The following is a 14,979-nucleotide window of genomic DNA, read 5'->3' as shown; positions in this document are numbered from 1 at the left end:
TTTTTTGTCTACCGAGAGCGCTCTCCATCACCTGCTGCTTAACTGAGGTGCTGAGGATGGAACCAGGGACATTCCATCAAGCTACCGGGAGCCACAGCCTGTCACAACTTAAAAGGACTGAGTTGCAGGCTGGCAGCTGTAGCCCCTTTCTCTTTGGATTAATCTTCCATCATTCTATTAGAACCTCAAGCTTCAAAGGTTTTTCTCGGCTGTGAGTTCCCTGATGGTTCTTTGCGATTGTTTGTAAAGACTCCCAGAGAAAAAGCAGAATGCACACGAAAGTGCTGTTTAGGATCTTAGCAGGTTTATCTTCTGCTTCATGCTTTAGCCAGTTGGATGCTGAGCAAAAGCACCTGAAATGGCTCCTCCAGCTGCTTCACAGCTCCCACAGTGAGGGGAAAACGGTGTCCAAAGTTACGAGGAAGCCGTATTTCCAGATTAGGATTTTCAAAAACTTTTAAAAGTATCTAAGCATAAGCATAAGCATAAGCATTTTATTGTCATTGTGCACGCATAAATCTAAAATTTATGCAGCATTCTATGCACACAATTTCAGACTCATACAATTTCAGACTCATGCAATTTCAGACTCATACATCATCATCCTCCACCCATCCCTACATAGCCCCAAATATACCAGCAAGAGCCATGTCAAGCCTGGCAGCCGCCCCTAAGTTTCCTTTGTCCCAGTTCTGAGGGCCTGTATCGCCTGCCAGATGGTAGCAGTTTAAAAGAGAGGTGCTGGATGAGACGGTCCCTTAGAATATTTTGGCCTATTGTGACTTCGGCATTATAGATTTCTTCCAAGGAGGGGAGAGGGCAGCCGATAATCCTTTGTGCAGTATTGATCACCCTTTGGAGCGCCTTCCTATTCGCCACTGTGCAACTGGAGAACCATGTTCTAGCTGGTGAAGGGCGCTATCATGCAAGCAAGCCTGGGAGAGCCACGCTTGTTTCAGTAAAACCTGGGTTCTTTTCTCCAATAACTCCAACCGGCTGAGGTCTCAACGATTTTTTTTATTGAAAAACAGAAATCAAAGAAATAAAACATAGATGCAGTTAAGGGATTGCTTAGCTGGTTCCATTCCTTTTGGTTCTTTGTCCCCATTCCGGGAACCCATGGCCCAGAGATGCTTCTCTGACCACGTCTCAAGATGGTATTCAAAAACCTTTGTTTTCCCCTTCTCAAGAAAACTCTGTTCAGGCCACGAGGTAACTTAGGCCTTTGAAGTTTCATCCTGGCACCTTTGCATAGTTTCCTGTCCTCCTGGAGCAGCAGTGGCGTAGGAGGTTAAGAATAGAATAGAATAGAATAGAATCTTTATTGGCCAAGTGTGATTGGACACACAAGGAATTTGTCTCCGGTGCATATGCTCTCAGTGTACATAAAAGCTCGTGTATCTAATCTGGAGGAACCGGGTTTGATTCCCAGCTCTGCCGCCTGAGCTGTGGAGGCTTATCTGGGGAATTCAGATTAGCCTGTGCACTCCCACACACACCAGCTGGGTGACCTTGGGCTAGTCACAGCTTCTCGGAGCTCTCTCAGCCCCACCTACCTCACAGGGTGTTTGTTGTGAGGGGGGAAGGGCAAGGAGATTGTAAGCCCCTTTGAGTCTCTTGCAGGAGAGAAAGGGGGGATATAAATCCAAACTCTTCTTCTTCTTCTTCTCCCTCCAGGAGATCAAAAGGCAAAGATGTTTTTCACAGTCATATGTGACTTTGCTAGTTTTACAGTACTATTCCATCATAGGAACTGTCTTGGACAATGGCAGGTGTCCATATTGCGTAATGTTAAAACATTTGGGCTTGAATCAGTGATGCTGATGAATCATGCAGACTTAGAGAGAGCCGACGGCAGAAATCTGGAAAATAAGTCTCAGATTGGAACCTTTTCTGGCTATGGCCTCATTTCATAAAGAGCTGACCCGGGACATGTGGGGCTGTGGCCCTATTTGAAAGGGGCAATACTGTCTTTTGACTTTAGCAATACGATAAAGGGTTCAGTTTGCCAGCTGTGCTTTTTCTCGCTCTATATTATCTGCTGCCCTTTCCCCTCCTTGGAAGAACTCTATAATTCCCGAAGCCTAAAGAAAGCCCAAAATATCCTGAAAGATCCGTCTCATCCGGCACACTCTCTTTTTGAACTGTTACCATCTGGCAGACGATACAGGTCTATCAAAATTAGGACAAAGAGGCTCAGAGACAGCTTCTACTCTAGAGCTGTGGCTATGCTGAACTCCGTGGCTTCGTGTTGATGTGTTTGGGGCTGTGGAGGGATGGGCGGAGGAAGGGGAAAGTGAGGATGGGGTATGAGTCTGAAATTGTGTGCATCGAGGAATGCTGCTGTAAATTTCGTTGTGCGTGCACAATGACAATAAAATGCTTATGCTTATAATTTTAAGGGTGCCAGCTACTGTGGACAGCAGCTCATTCTACAAAAAGGCCACAAGGGGGCAGCAGAGAGCTATATTTGAAACCCCAAAGGTTCTCCTTACTATCCAAAACTGCAGTCTAGAGACGGAACAGTAAGATCCAGATGGAATGGAGAAATCCTTTCTGTTTGCGTAGATGTAGATCCTTGTTCACAAACTGCACAAATGTGCCGTCCCTGTGCCCATTCATTCTCACCAGACTGTAACTTGTATCTATAGTTACTCCCATGTAAAAGTTTCCAAGAGAGCCAGCTTAGCATCGTGGCTAGTGTGTTGGACTATGACTTGGGACATCTAGGTTGGAACCCCCTCTTTGCCACATAAACTTGTGGGGTGACACTGGGCCAGTCGTTAGCTTCGACCCTGGCAAGGATTTGAAAGGAAGGGCTCTGAGGAATACCAGGCAGGCAATGGCAAACGATCTTGGCATGTCTCTTGCCCCTTGCAAACCTTACAGGATTGCCACAAGTCGAGTGTGACTTGAGGCAACACACAAACGCAAACACGTGTGGCACATGGGCGCCGGCTCAAGAAACTTACATTACCTATTAGTTATTTGTAAAGTATGCCAAATTATTGGCTTTTAGACTTACAACCTAGTGTCAGGACCTCAAACAATAATAAATAATCAAGCTCACAAGACAATATATAGGAGCTATATTATACATGCCAACACCATAGCCTATCAAATCCATAATCTATTCATCTCACTTATATACATGATTATGGACTTGAGAGAAGGTTGTCTTGTAGTTAATTGTATGAATTGGATGTATAAGTGGAGATATATGAGTTATGGAGATATAATAGTTTGATAAGTCTAACAGCCAATAATTTGGCATACTTTACAAATAACTAATAGGTAATGTAAGTTTCTTGAGCCGGCGCCCATGTGCCCCGTGTGTTTGTGTATCTTATATTCTTTTGTACGTAGCACGTTCATTTCATAGATTGAACACACACACACACACACACGATTAAAAAAACTCTATTTCAAAGTTGCATTACTTCTACATAAATTTTTGCAATGGAACAACGCAGCTATCTAAAAAGAATGTAAATTGAAATTGAGAAACCTGAACCTATTCCAGAAAATGGCCACAGGAGGGCAGCAGAAGACCATGTTTATCTGCCTAAACCTGGTAATGCTAGCTGTGGTGGTTCTCTATTTCAACGCCAGAACACGGTAGTTTTTGAAGATTTCTGCATAATTTGGACCTTACATTGGATAAGGTGTGAAAGGGCTACTGAAGTATCTTACTTTTGATGCAATAGCTGGATAAGAATTCCTGCTGTGCTCAAATACAAGCATCACTTCCCCTCATAAAGGGAAAAACTAGAAGGAACCAGTGTGAAGAGCCTAACTGGATCAGTGTGTGGAATGGCCTGTCTCTCACATACACTTAACTGATTTGACCCTGTTGGGGTTTTGCAAGCGCCTGTCACAACCCAGTTATAAAAGGGTTAACAGTTTGTATGTAAACAGGTTGCTGAAGTCACTGTTTATGACCTGATCTATTGATTAGCTGTTGGTCAGTCAGATAGCCGTTGCTTACATGTTAGGGAGCACCTACATCTGAAGTTAAAAAGTTAACTCTGGCCGTTTCCGCATGGAGGCGGAAGGGGTTGGGTCGGCGTACTCCACGCCGACCCGACCCCTCTGGGACTGTTCGCATGAACGGTCCCAGAATTGGCCGAGACGACGGCACAGCTCAGATCGACTTACCGGTCCTGTGGCCCTCCGGCACATCGCCGAGGCCAGGGGACACGCCCCCCTGCCCTGTGCGACCACTCCAGAGTTGCAGGGCAAAGGGGGCGTGTCCCCAGGCCTCGGCGACGTGCCGGAGGGCCGCAGGACAGGTAAGTCACCCGGTCGTGGGGGGAGGGAAGGCGCCTGGAAGCCGCTGCCGTGCGAACGGCAGCGGCTCCAAGCCGCCGTTTCCCATAAACCTTGCTTGCCAAGCGAGGTTGGGAAACGGCGGCTTTGCGCTGGTCGGGTGGCGCAAGGGCGGCGTGGCTGCGAAGCAGCTGCGCCCCCTGTGCAAATGGCTCCCTGGGGACGGAGTTTTTGCCATCCCCAGGGCGCCATAATCTGCCCGTGCGGAAAGGGCCTCTGTTTCTTTGTTTGAGCAGACACGACACCACCACGACTATGAGCATGAGACAGCAGAGAGGTACCAAGATGTAACCAAATATACAGTAATGTAGATGTGTCACAGGAAAGAAAGGATTTCTTATTTTATCTCCATGTAACCCCCCCTTGTAGTTGGTAAACTCATTTATAAAACGCAATGGAGAATCTGTCTCTTCTGTTCTATTCTGCTTATATGTGTGTGTGTGTGAAAATAGCAACGGAGAAAGGCTTTAAAATCTAGTTTGATTTTAAAATAGTGCAGTACTGGACAGGTCCACAAAGAGGTAGTAGCGAGTTGGGGAAAGAAACTAGCAAATTTCACGCTGAAGGGATGTACGGGGGAAAATACAGCAAAGGGAATTCCACAAGCTAAACAACAGATAGGAGACACGGATGACCAGGCTTAAAAACAATCACAAAACCATGCAGAGACCAAACAAGACCGCGTGTGTAAGTCAATTTGTGCAAATTTACTAGAACACTTTGGTCTTACGTTGCTCTCATATTAAAAGATATTAGATAAAAGAGCAATATAACACCCCAAACTGTTCTGTTTAATTTGCATTGGCTTATACACGCTATCTTGGTTAGCCTCTGCACAGTTTTGTTATTGCTGTAAAGGGAATTCCAGCCAGTAGAGTGAACCTTTGCAGCTGCTATGTGAATATTGGCCTGCAGGTGGCGATAAGGGAGCTGGCCATTTGGGACCCAAGGAGAGGGCAACCAAAATGGTAAAAGGTCTGGAATCCATGCCCTATTCCAGTGATGGCGAAACTTTTTGAGACCGAGTGCCCAAATTGCAACCCCAAACCCACTTATTTATCGCAAAGCACCAACACGGCAATTTAACCTGAGTGCTGAGGTTTTAGTTTAGGAAAAACGGTTGGCTCCGAGGCGTGCGTTACTCGGGAGTAAGCTTAGTCATATTCGGTGGCTTTGCTTTGAAGCAACCATGCAACTCTTCCAATGGGTGAATCATGACCCTAGGAGGGTTTACTCAGAAGCAAGCCCCATTGCCAGCAACCGAGCTTACCCCCAGGTAAAGGATCGCGCTTTAGTTCTTCGCATGAAAATCAGTGGGGTTTAACAGTGCTTAACAGGGTTACCTACACTGCTTCCCCAAAACTAGGTTTAATGCTAATAGGTTTAATGCTAATAATAATAATAATTTAATGCTAATAATCGAGCCCAGCCACCCAGGCCAGCCTAGATGTGTGTGGAGGGGGGACTCTGTGTGTGCCCACAGATATGGCTCTGAGTGCGACTTCTGGCACCCGTACCATAGGTTCGCCACCACTGCCCTATGAAGAGAGACTTAGGGAGCTGGGGATGTTTAGTCTGGAGAAGCAAGGGTTAAGGGGGGACATGATAGCTATGAAGGAATGCCATGTCGAAGAGGGAGCAAGCTTGAAATAATAAAGTAGAGGGCACGTTAATCAAATTTGCAGATAACACCAAATGAGGAGGGGTAGCTAATACCCTGGAGGACAGGGGCAGGATTCAAAATGATCTGGACAGATCAGAGATACAGGATGAATGACACCTAGCTTGACAACACTACATGTGAAAGAGATCTGGGAGTCTTAGTAGACCACAAACTGAACATGAGTCAACAGTGTGATATGGCAGCCAAGAAAGCCAATGCAATTCTGGGATGCAGGGGCGTAATGCCCATTGGGCAAGGTGGGCAGCTGCCCAGGGCATCACCTTGTGGGGGGCATCAAAATGCAGGGTTCGTTTTTGGGTATTTGGGTATTCCATTTTTGGCCTGCAGGGGGTGCATTTATAGACATATCAGCACCAAAACTTCAGTGTATCATCAAGGGACAGTCCTTATGCCCCCCAAGTTTGGTGAGGTTTGGTTCAGGGAGTCCAAAGTTATGGACTCCCAAAAGGGGTGCCCCATCCCCCATTGTTTCCAATGGGAGCTAATAGGAGATGGGGGCTACAGTTTTGAGGGTCCATTTTTGCCCCCCCCCCGAACCAAACTGCACCAAACGTGGGGGGTATCATTAGGGCAGTCTCCTGATGAGACCATGAAAGTTTTGAGACTGTGCCTTCAGAAATGTGCCCCTTCAGCCTGCAACCCGCATTGACAGCAATGCAGAAAACTCAATGCAGAAGAAAGATTCTTGGGCAAATTTCTGGGATGTTCCTTCAGGGGTGCATTTTTTGATATATCAGCACCAAAATTTCAGGGTATCATCTGGAGACTGTCCTGATGGGACCCCCCAAGTTTGGTGCAGTTTGGTCCGGGGGGGCAAAGTTATGGACCCTCAAAACTGTAGCCCCATCTCCTATTAGCTCCCATTGGAAACAATGGGGTATGGGGCACCCCTTTTGGGAGTCCATAACTTTGGACTCCTTAAACCAAGCCTCACCAAACTTGGAAGGTAGCATAAGGACAGTCTCCTGATGATACGCTGAAGTTTTGGTGCTGATATGTCTAAAAATGCACCCCCTGCAGGCATCAATAAGAGTATGGTGTCTAAATCGAGGGAAGTAATTTTACCACTCTACTCTGCATTGGTCAGACCTCATCTAGAGTACTATGTTCAGTTCTGGGCACTGCAATTTAATAAGAATATTGACAAGCTGGAACATGTCAGAGGAGGGCAACCAAAATGGTAAAAGGTCTGGGATCCATACCCCACGAAGAGAGACTTAGGGAGCTGGGGATGTTTAGTCTGGAGAAGCAAAGGTTAAAGGGGGGACCATGCTTAAATATTTGAAGAGATGTCATGCTAAAGAGGGATAAAGCTTGTTTTCTGCTGCTCCAGAGACTAGGACACGGAGTAACGGATTCAAGGTGATTCCACCTAAACATTAGGAAGAACTCTCTGTCAGGGCTGTTGAACTGTGGAATTCACCATCTTGGAGAGTGGTGGAGTCCCCTTCTTTGGAGGTTTTTAAACGGAGGCTGGATGAACATATGTCACGAGTGCTTTGATTGTGTGTTCCTGCGTGGCAGGGGATTGGACTCGATGGCTCTTGTGGTCTCTTCCAACGCTATGACTCTATGGCTCCTTCCGCACATGCAGAATCATGCACTTTCAAACTGCTTTCAGCGCTCTTTGAAGCTGTGCGGAGTAGCAAAATCCACTTGCAAACAGTTGTGAAAGTGGTTTGAAAACGCATTATTTTGCCTGTGCCGAAGGGGCCTATGTTTCTATATTCTAATGTGGACGCATACAATTTTATTTATTTATTTATTTATTTATTTATTTATTTATTTATTTATTTATTTATGGGATTTCTATACCGCCCAATCCCCAAAGGGCTCTGGGCGGTGTACAACAGGGATTCCACATACAGTATATAAACAAAACCCCATTAAATTAAAATGTAAGTTTAAAAGTTTAAATATTTAAAACGCAGCAGTAATTCAGTAAAATGGCGTCAGCAATACCCCAGATTAAACCCTCCCCCAAAAGGGGGAACAAGACAGTAACAAAAGTGGGTCCCCTAGATGACAGGGGGACTCCGAAAACCGGAGGAATAGAGTAGAAGGGGCACCAAATCAGCGGCTGGGCACTCCAAAAGCCCGGTGGAACAACTCAGTCTTACAGGCCCTGCGGAATTCATCAAGATCCCGCAGGGCCCGGACAGCTGGAGGGAGAGTGTTCCACCAGGCAGGGGCCAAGGCTGAAAAGGCCCTGGCCCGAGTGGAGGCCAGCCGCATCATTGAGGGGCCAGGAACCACCAGTAAATTGGCCCCTGCTGAACGCTCATCTGACCTTCTCAACATCTTTTTCTGAAATTATACCAGTCTAAAGGCTAAAATATTCTGCAGAAGTCATAAATGCAGAATAAGATTTGTCCTAGCTCCGAGGCACGAGTTCAACATTTTCTGCGCAACACCCCCACATCTGCATCTGCTGGTTGACTTCCTCTGCTTTCTTTTCATCAAAAACACAAATGCTGTCGGTTCCCAGAATCCTTTGCTGCTTCACAGATTACTGACTTCTTAATGGATGGATGGGCCTGTTATGCAAATATCCGCCCATCCAGCCTTGGAGGTGTTTACCCTGCCCAGCACCTGGGCCTTGTTGTGACCTTTGTGTTCTGGGCTAATTATAGTCTTGAGTGGGTGGGGCTAGAGGTGAACTAAGTGCAGTAGCCAAGAAATGTTCGTGCAAGAATTGGCTCACTGGAATGGCTATCTCTTGCATCTCATGGTTTCCCCTTCTTCACATTGTGACCAATGCTCTACCCATCTTCCTCCATTTCCCCACATCCCACAAAGTTCCCCCGTGACCTGCAAAGTTGCACACATGGAAACAGGAATGTGTCGATAACACAGGAGCAGCAGTGGCGTAGGAGGTTAAGAGCTCCTGTATCTAATCTGGAGGAACCGGGTTTGATTCCCACCTCTGCCGCCTGAGCTGTGGAGGCTTATCTGGGGAATTCAGACCAGCCAATACACTCCCACACACGCCAGCTGGGCGACCTTGGGCTAGTCACAGTTCTTCGGAGCTCTCTCAGCTCCACCTACCTCACAGGGTGTTTGTTGTGAGGGGGGAAGGGCAAGGAGATTGTGAGCCCCTTTGAGTCTCCTGCAGGAGAGAAAGGGGGGATATAAATCCAAAAAAAAAAGTAAAGTAAAACATGCGTCACTGTGGCCCCTTCTGCACATGCAAAACAATGCATTTTCAATCCACTTTCAATGCACTGTGTAGCTGGATTTTACTGCGCGGAATAGCAAAATTCACTTGCAAACAATTGTGGAAGTGGATTGAAAGTGGATTATTCTGCATGTGCGGAAGGGTATCTCGCCCCCATCCTACATTGCTGGAAACCGATCCTCTTCAACAGCGTCTTTCTCACCGATTAAAAAGCGGAGCCGATGCCAGTTCTTTGAGTTAAAGAAAAATGTCGCTTTCTTTCAATACATCATCTACAGCTTAAATAGACGTTGTGTCAGCCCAGTGTGTGAAATGGCCGGTTGTCCACCGCCTGGGGCCATTTCAGAAATGTTAACTTTTAGACACCCTGTGGGAGGGAGCTGAATTCTGGAAAAAGAAGCCGACACCTTTATCTATTTAACTGGTCACATTTCCGAGTGCCTCTATTTTATTGTTTTAAAGAGGAAGCATTACTGGGTGGAAATGGCTCCTCTTCCATTCCTATATATGAGTGATTAAAATGTGGAATTTTTGGCCAGAGGATGTAGTGATGGCTCCAAGCAGAGGCAGCTTTAAAGGGGGATTAGACAGGTTCATGGAGCTTAAATCTATCAGTGGCTACAGTTCATGGTGACTAAAGGGAACCTCCACACTCAGAGGCAGTCAATCTTTGAATACTAGTGGCAGGAGGCAACATCAGGGGAAGGCCCTAGCCTCCATCCCTGGTTCTTGATCTCCCAGCAACTGCTTGGCCACTGTGAGGGACAGATGTCCCCCTCATCTGATCTAGCAGAGCTCTTCTTAAAAGTTGAAGTGACTTTGGGATTATGAGAAAGACCAGCCCATCCTTATTTTGCACAGAGAGGTTTTCCTTGAACCCAAAACATCCAGCGGTTGTTTATGGATCGTGTTCCTTTTGGAAGCTTGTACATCTGTCCAAAGGGATAAAGGGAGGCTCATAACAGAGTCACTACGCAAATGATACTCTACTATCCCCACCCTGTAAATAAGGAATTATTTATTCTACCTTTGCTTGCCTGGGGAAAAAGCAACCCTTTGGAAAGCTCATTCAGCCCATCTTTACCAGGAATTGAGATTTCTACCAACCATTGACCAAACACTTCCAACTTTATTTACCCAGCTGAGGAATTCCTAGGATGCTGAATTTTGTGAAGAACTTTGACATCCTTGTTGTCTGCCATAAGAAGAAGAAGAAGAGTTTGGATTTCTACCCTACCTTTCTCTCCTGTAAGGAGACTCAAGGTGGCTTACAAACTCGTAAGAACATAAGAACAAGCCAGCTGGATCAGACCAGAGTCCATCTAGTCCAGCTCTCTGCTACTCGCAGTGGCCCACCAGGTGCCTTTGGGAGCTCACATGCAGGATGTGAAAGCAAGGGCCTTCTGCTGCTGCTCCCGAGCACTTGGTCTGCTCAGGCATTTGCAATCTCAGATCAAGGAGGATCAAGATTGGTAGCCATAAATTGACTTCTCCTCCATAAATCTATCTAAGCCCCTTTTAAAGCTATCCAGGTTAGTGGCCATCACCACCTCCTGTGGCAGCATATTCCAACCCCCCCCACCCCCCCCCCCCCCCACCCCCCCCCCCCCCCACCCCCCCCCCCCCCCACCCCCCCCCCCCCCCACCCCCCCCCCCCCCCACCCCCCCCCCCCCCCACCCCCCCCCCCCCCCACCCCCCCCCCCCCCCACCCCCCCCCCCCCCCACCCCCCCCCCCCCCCACCCCCCCCCCCCCCCACCCCCCCCCCCCCCCACCCCCCCCCCCCCCCACCCCCCCCCCCCCCCACCCCCCCCCCCCCCCACCCCCCCCCCCCCCCACCCCCCCCCCCCCCCACCCCCCCCCCCCCCCACCCCCCCCCCCCCCCACCCCCCCCCCCCCCCACCCCCCCCCCCCCCCACCCCCCCCCCCCCCCACCCCCCCCCCCCCCCACCCCCCCCCCCCCCCACCCCCCCCCCCCCCCACCCCCCCCCCCCCCCACCCCCCCCCCCCCCCACCCCCCCCCCCCCCCACCCCCCCCCCCCCCCACCCCCCCCCCCCCCCACCCCCCCCCCCCCCCACCCCCCCCCCCCCCCACCCCCCCCCCCCCCCACCCCCCCCCCCCCCCACCCCCCCCCCCCCCCACCCCCCCCCCCCCCCACCCCCCCCCCCCCCCACCCCCCCCCCCCCCCACCCCCCCCCCCCCCCACCCCCCCCCCCCCCCACCCCCCCCCCCCCCCACCCCCCCCCCCCCCCACCCCCCCCCCCCCCCACCCCCCCCCCCCCCCACCCCCCCCCCCCCCCACCCCCCCCCCCCCCCACCCCCCCCCCCCCCCACCCCCCCCCCCCCCCACCCCCCCCCCCCCCCACCCCCCCCCCCCCCCACCCCCCCCCCCCCCCACCCCCCCCCCCCCCCACCCCCCCCCCCCCCCACCCCCCCCCCCCCCCACCCCCCCCCCCCCCCACCCCCCCCCCCCCCCACCCCCCCCCCCCCCCACCCCCCCCCCCCCCCACCCCCCCCCCCCCCCACCCCCCCCCCCCCCCACCCCCCCCCCCCCCCACCCCCCCCCCCCCCCACCCCCCCCCCCCCCCACCCCCCCCCCCCCCCACCCCCCCCCCCCCCCACCCCCCCCCCCCCCCACCCCCCCCCCCCCCCACCCCCCCCCCCCCCCACCCCCCCCCCCCCCCACCCCCCCCCCCCCCCACCCCCCCCCCCCCCCACCCCCCCCCCCCCCCACCCCCCCCCCCCCCCACCCCCCCCCCCCCCCACCCCCCCCCCCCCCCACCCCCCCCCCCCCCCACCCCCCCCCCCCCCCACCCCCCCCCCCCCCCACCCCCCCCCCCCCCCACCCCCCCCCCCCCCCACCCCCCCCCCCCCCCACCCCCCCCCCCCCCCACCCCCCCCCCCCCCCACCCCCCCCCCCCCCCACCCCCCCCCCCCCCCACCCCCCCCCCCCCCCACCCCCCCCCCCCCCCACCCCCCCCCCCCCCCACCCCCCCCCCCCCCCACCCCCCCCCCCCCCCACCCCCCCCCCCCCCCACCCCCCCCCCCCCCCACCCCCCCCCCCCCCCACCCCCCCCCCCCCCCACCCCCCCCCCCCCCCACCCCCCCCCCCCCCCACCCCCCCCCCCCCCCACCCCCCCCCCCCCCCACCCCCCCCCCCCCCCACCCCCCCCCCCCCCCACCCCCCCCCCCCCCCACCCCCCCCCCCCCCCACCCCCCCCCCCCCCCACCCCCCCCCCCCCCCACCCCCCCCCCCCCCCACCCCCCCCCCCCCCCACCCCCCCCCCCCCCCACCCCCCCCCCCCCCCACCCCCCCCCCCCCCCACCCCCCCCCCCCCCCACCCCCCCCCCCCCCCACCCCCCCCCCCCCCCACCCCCCCCCCCCCCCACCCCCCCCCCCCCCCACCCCCCCCCCCCCCCACCCCCCCCCCCCCCCACCCCCCCCCCCCCCCACCCCCCCCCCCCCCCACCCCCCCCCCCCCCCACCCCCCCCCCCCCCCACCCCCCCCCCCCCCCACCCCCCCCCCCCCCCACCCCCCCCCCCCCCCACCCCCCCCCCCCCCCACCCCCCCCCCCCCCCACCCCCCCCCCCCCCCACCCCCCCCCCCCCCCACCCCCCCCCCCCCCCACCCCCCCCCCCCCCCACCCCCCCCCCCCCCCACCCCCCCCCCCCCCCACCCCCCCCCCCCCCCACCCCCCCCCCCCCCCACCCCCCCCCCCCCCCACCCCCCCCCCCCCCCACCCCCCCCCCCCCCCACCCCCCCCCCCCCCCACCCCCCCCCCCCCCCACCCCCCCCCCCCCCCACCCCCCCCCCCCCCCACCCCCCCCCCCCCCCACCCCCCCCCCCCCCCACCCCCCCCCCCCCCCACCCCCCCCCCCCCCCACCCCCCCCCCCCCCCACCCCCCCCCCCCCCCACCCCCCCCCCCCCCCACCCCCCCCCCCCCCCACCCCCCCCCCCCCCCACCCCCCCCCCCCCCCACCCCCCCCCCCCCCCACCCCCCCCCCCCCCCACCCCCCCCCCCCCCCACCCCCCCCCCCCCCCACCCCCCCCCCCCCCCACCCCCCCCCCCCCCCACCCCCCCCCCCCCCCACCCCCCCCCCCCCCCACCCCCCCCCCCCCCCACCCCCCCCCCCCCCCACCCCCCCCCCCCCCCACCCCCCCCCCCCCCCACCCCCCCCCCCCCCCACCCCCCCCCCCCCCCACCCCCCCCCCCCCCCACCCCCCCCCCCCCCCACCCCCCCCCCCCCCCACCCCCCCCCCCCCCCACCCCCCCCCCCCCCCACCCCCCCCCCCCCCCACCCCCCCCCCCCCCCACCCCCCCCCCCCCCCACCCCCCCCCCCCCCCACCCCCCCCCCCCCCCACCCCCCCCCCCCCCCACCCCCCCCCCCCCCCACCCCCCCCCCCCCCCACCCCCCCCCCCCCCCACCCCCCCCCCCCCCCACCCCCCCCCCCCCCCACCCCCCCCCCCCCCCACCCCCCCCCCCCCCCACCCCCCCCCCCCCCCACCCCCCCCCCCCCCCACCCCCCCCCCCCCCCACCCCCCCCCCCCCCCACCCCCCCCCCCCCCCACCCCCCCCCCCCCCCACCCCCCCCCCCCCCCACCCCCCCCCCCCCCCACCCCCCCCCCCCCCCACCCCCCCCCCCCCCCACCCCCCCCCCCCCCCACCCCCCCCCCCCCCCACCCCCCCCCCCCCCCACCCCCCCCCCCCCCCACCCCCCCCCCCCCCCACCCCCCCCCCCCCCCACCCCCCCCCCCCCCCACCCCCCCCCCCCCCCACCCCCCCCCCCCCCCACCCCCCCCCCCCCCCACCCCCCCCCCCCCCCACCCCCCCCCCCCCCCACCCCCCCCCCCCCCCACCCCCCCCCCCCCCCACCCCCCCCCCCCCCCACCCCCCCCCCCCCCCACCCCCCCCCCCCCCCACCCCCCCCCCCCCCCACCCCCCCCCCCCCCCACCCCCCCCCCCCCCCACCCCCCCCCCCCCCCACCCCCCCCCCCCCCCACCCCCCCCCCCCCCCACCCCCCCCCCCCCCCACCCCCCCCCCCCCCCACCCCCCCCCCCCCCCACCCCCCCCCCCCCCCACCCCCCCCCCCCCCCACCCCCCCCCCCCCCCACCCCCCCCCCCCCCCACCCCCCCCCCCCCCCACCCCCCCCCCCCCCCACCCCCCCCCCCCCCCACCCCCCCCCCCCCCCACCCCCCCCCCCCCCCACCCCCCCCCCCCCCCACCCCCCCCCCCCCCCACCCCCCCCCCCCCCCACCCCCCCCCCCCCCCACCCCCCCCCCCCCCCACCCCCCCCCCCCCCCACCCCCCCCCCCCCCCACCCCCCCCCCCCCCCACCCCCCCCCCCCCCCACCCCCCCCCCCCCCCACCCCCCCCCCCCCCCACCCCCCCCCCCCCCCACCCCCCCCCCCCCCCACCCCCCCCCCCCCCCACCCCCCCCCCCCCCCACCCCCCCCCCCCCCCACCCCCCCCCCCCCCCACCCCCCCCCCCCCCCACCCCCCCCCCCCCCCACCCCCCCCCCCCCCCACCCCCCCCCCCCCCCACCCCCCCCCCCCCCCACCCCCCCCCCCCCCCACCCCCCCCCCCCCCCACCCCCCCCCCCCCCCACCCCCCCCCCCCCCCACCCCCCCCCCCCCCCACCCCCCCCCCCCCCCACCCCCCCCCCCCCCCACCCCCCCCCCCCCCCACCCCCCCCCCCCCCCACCCCCCCCCCCCCCCACCCCCCCCCCCCCCCACCCCCCCCCCCCCCCACCCCCCCCCCCCCCCACCCCCCCCCCCCCCC

Source organism: Sphaerodactylus townsendi, linkage group LG15 (assembly GCF_021028975.2).
Source record: "Sphaerodactylus townsendi isolate TG3544 linkage group LG15, MPM_Stown_v2.3, whole genome shotgun sequence".
NCBI lineage: Eukaryota > Metazoa > Chordata > Lepidosauria > Squamata > Sphaerodactylidae > Sphaerodactylus > Sphaerodactylus townsendi.
The sequence above is the reverse complement of the archived record's forward strand: the minus strand, read 5'-3'. Positions refer to the sequence as shown.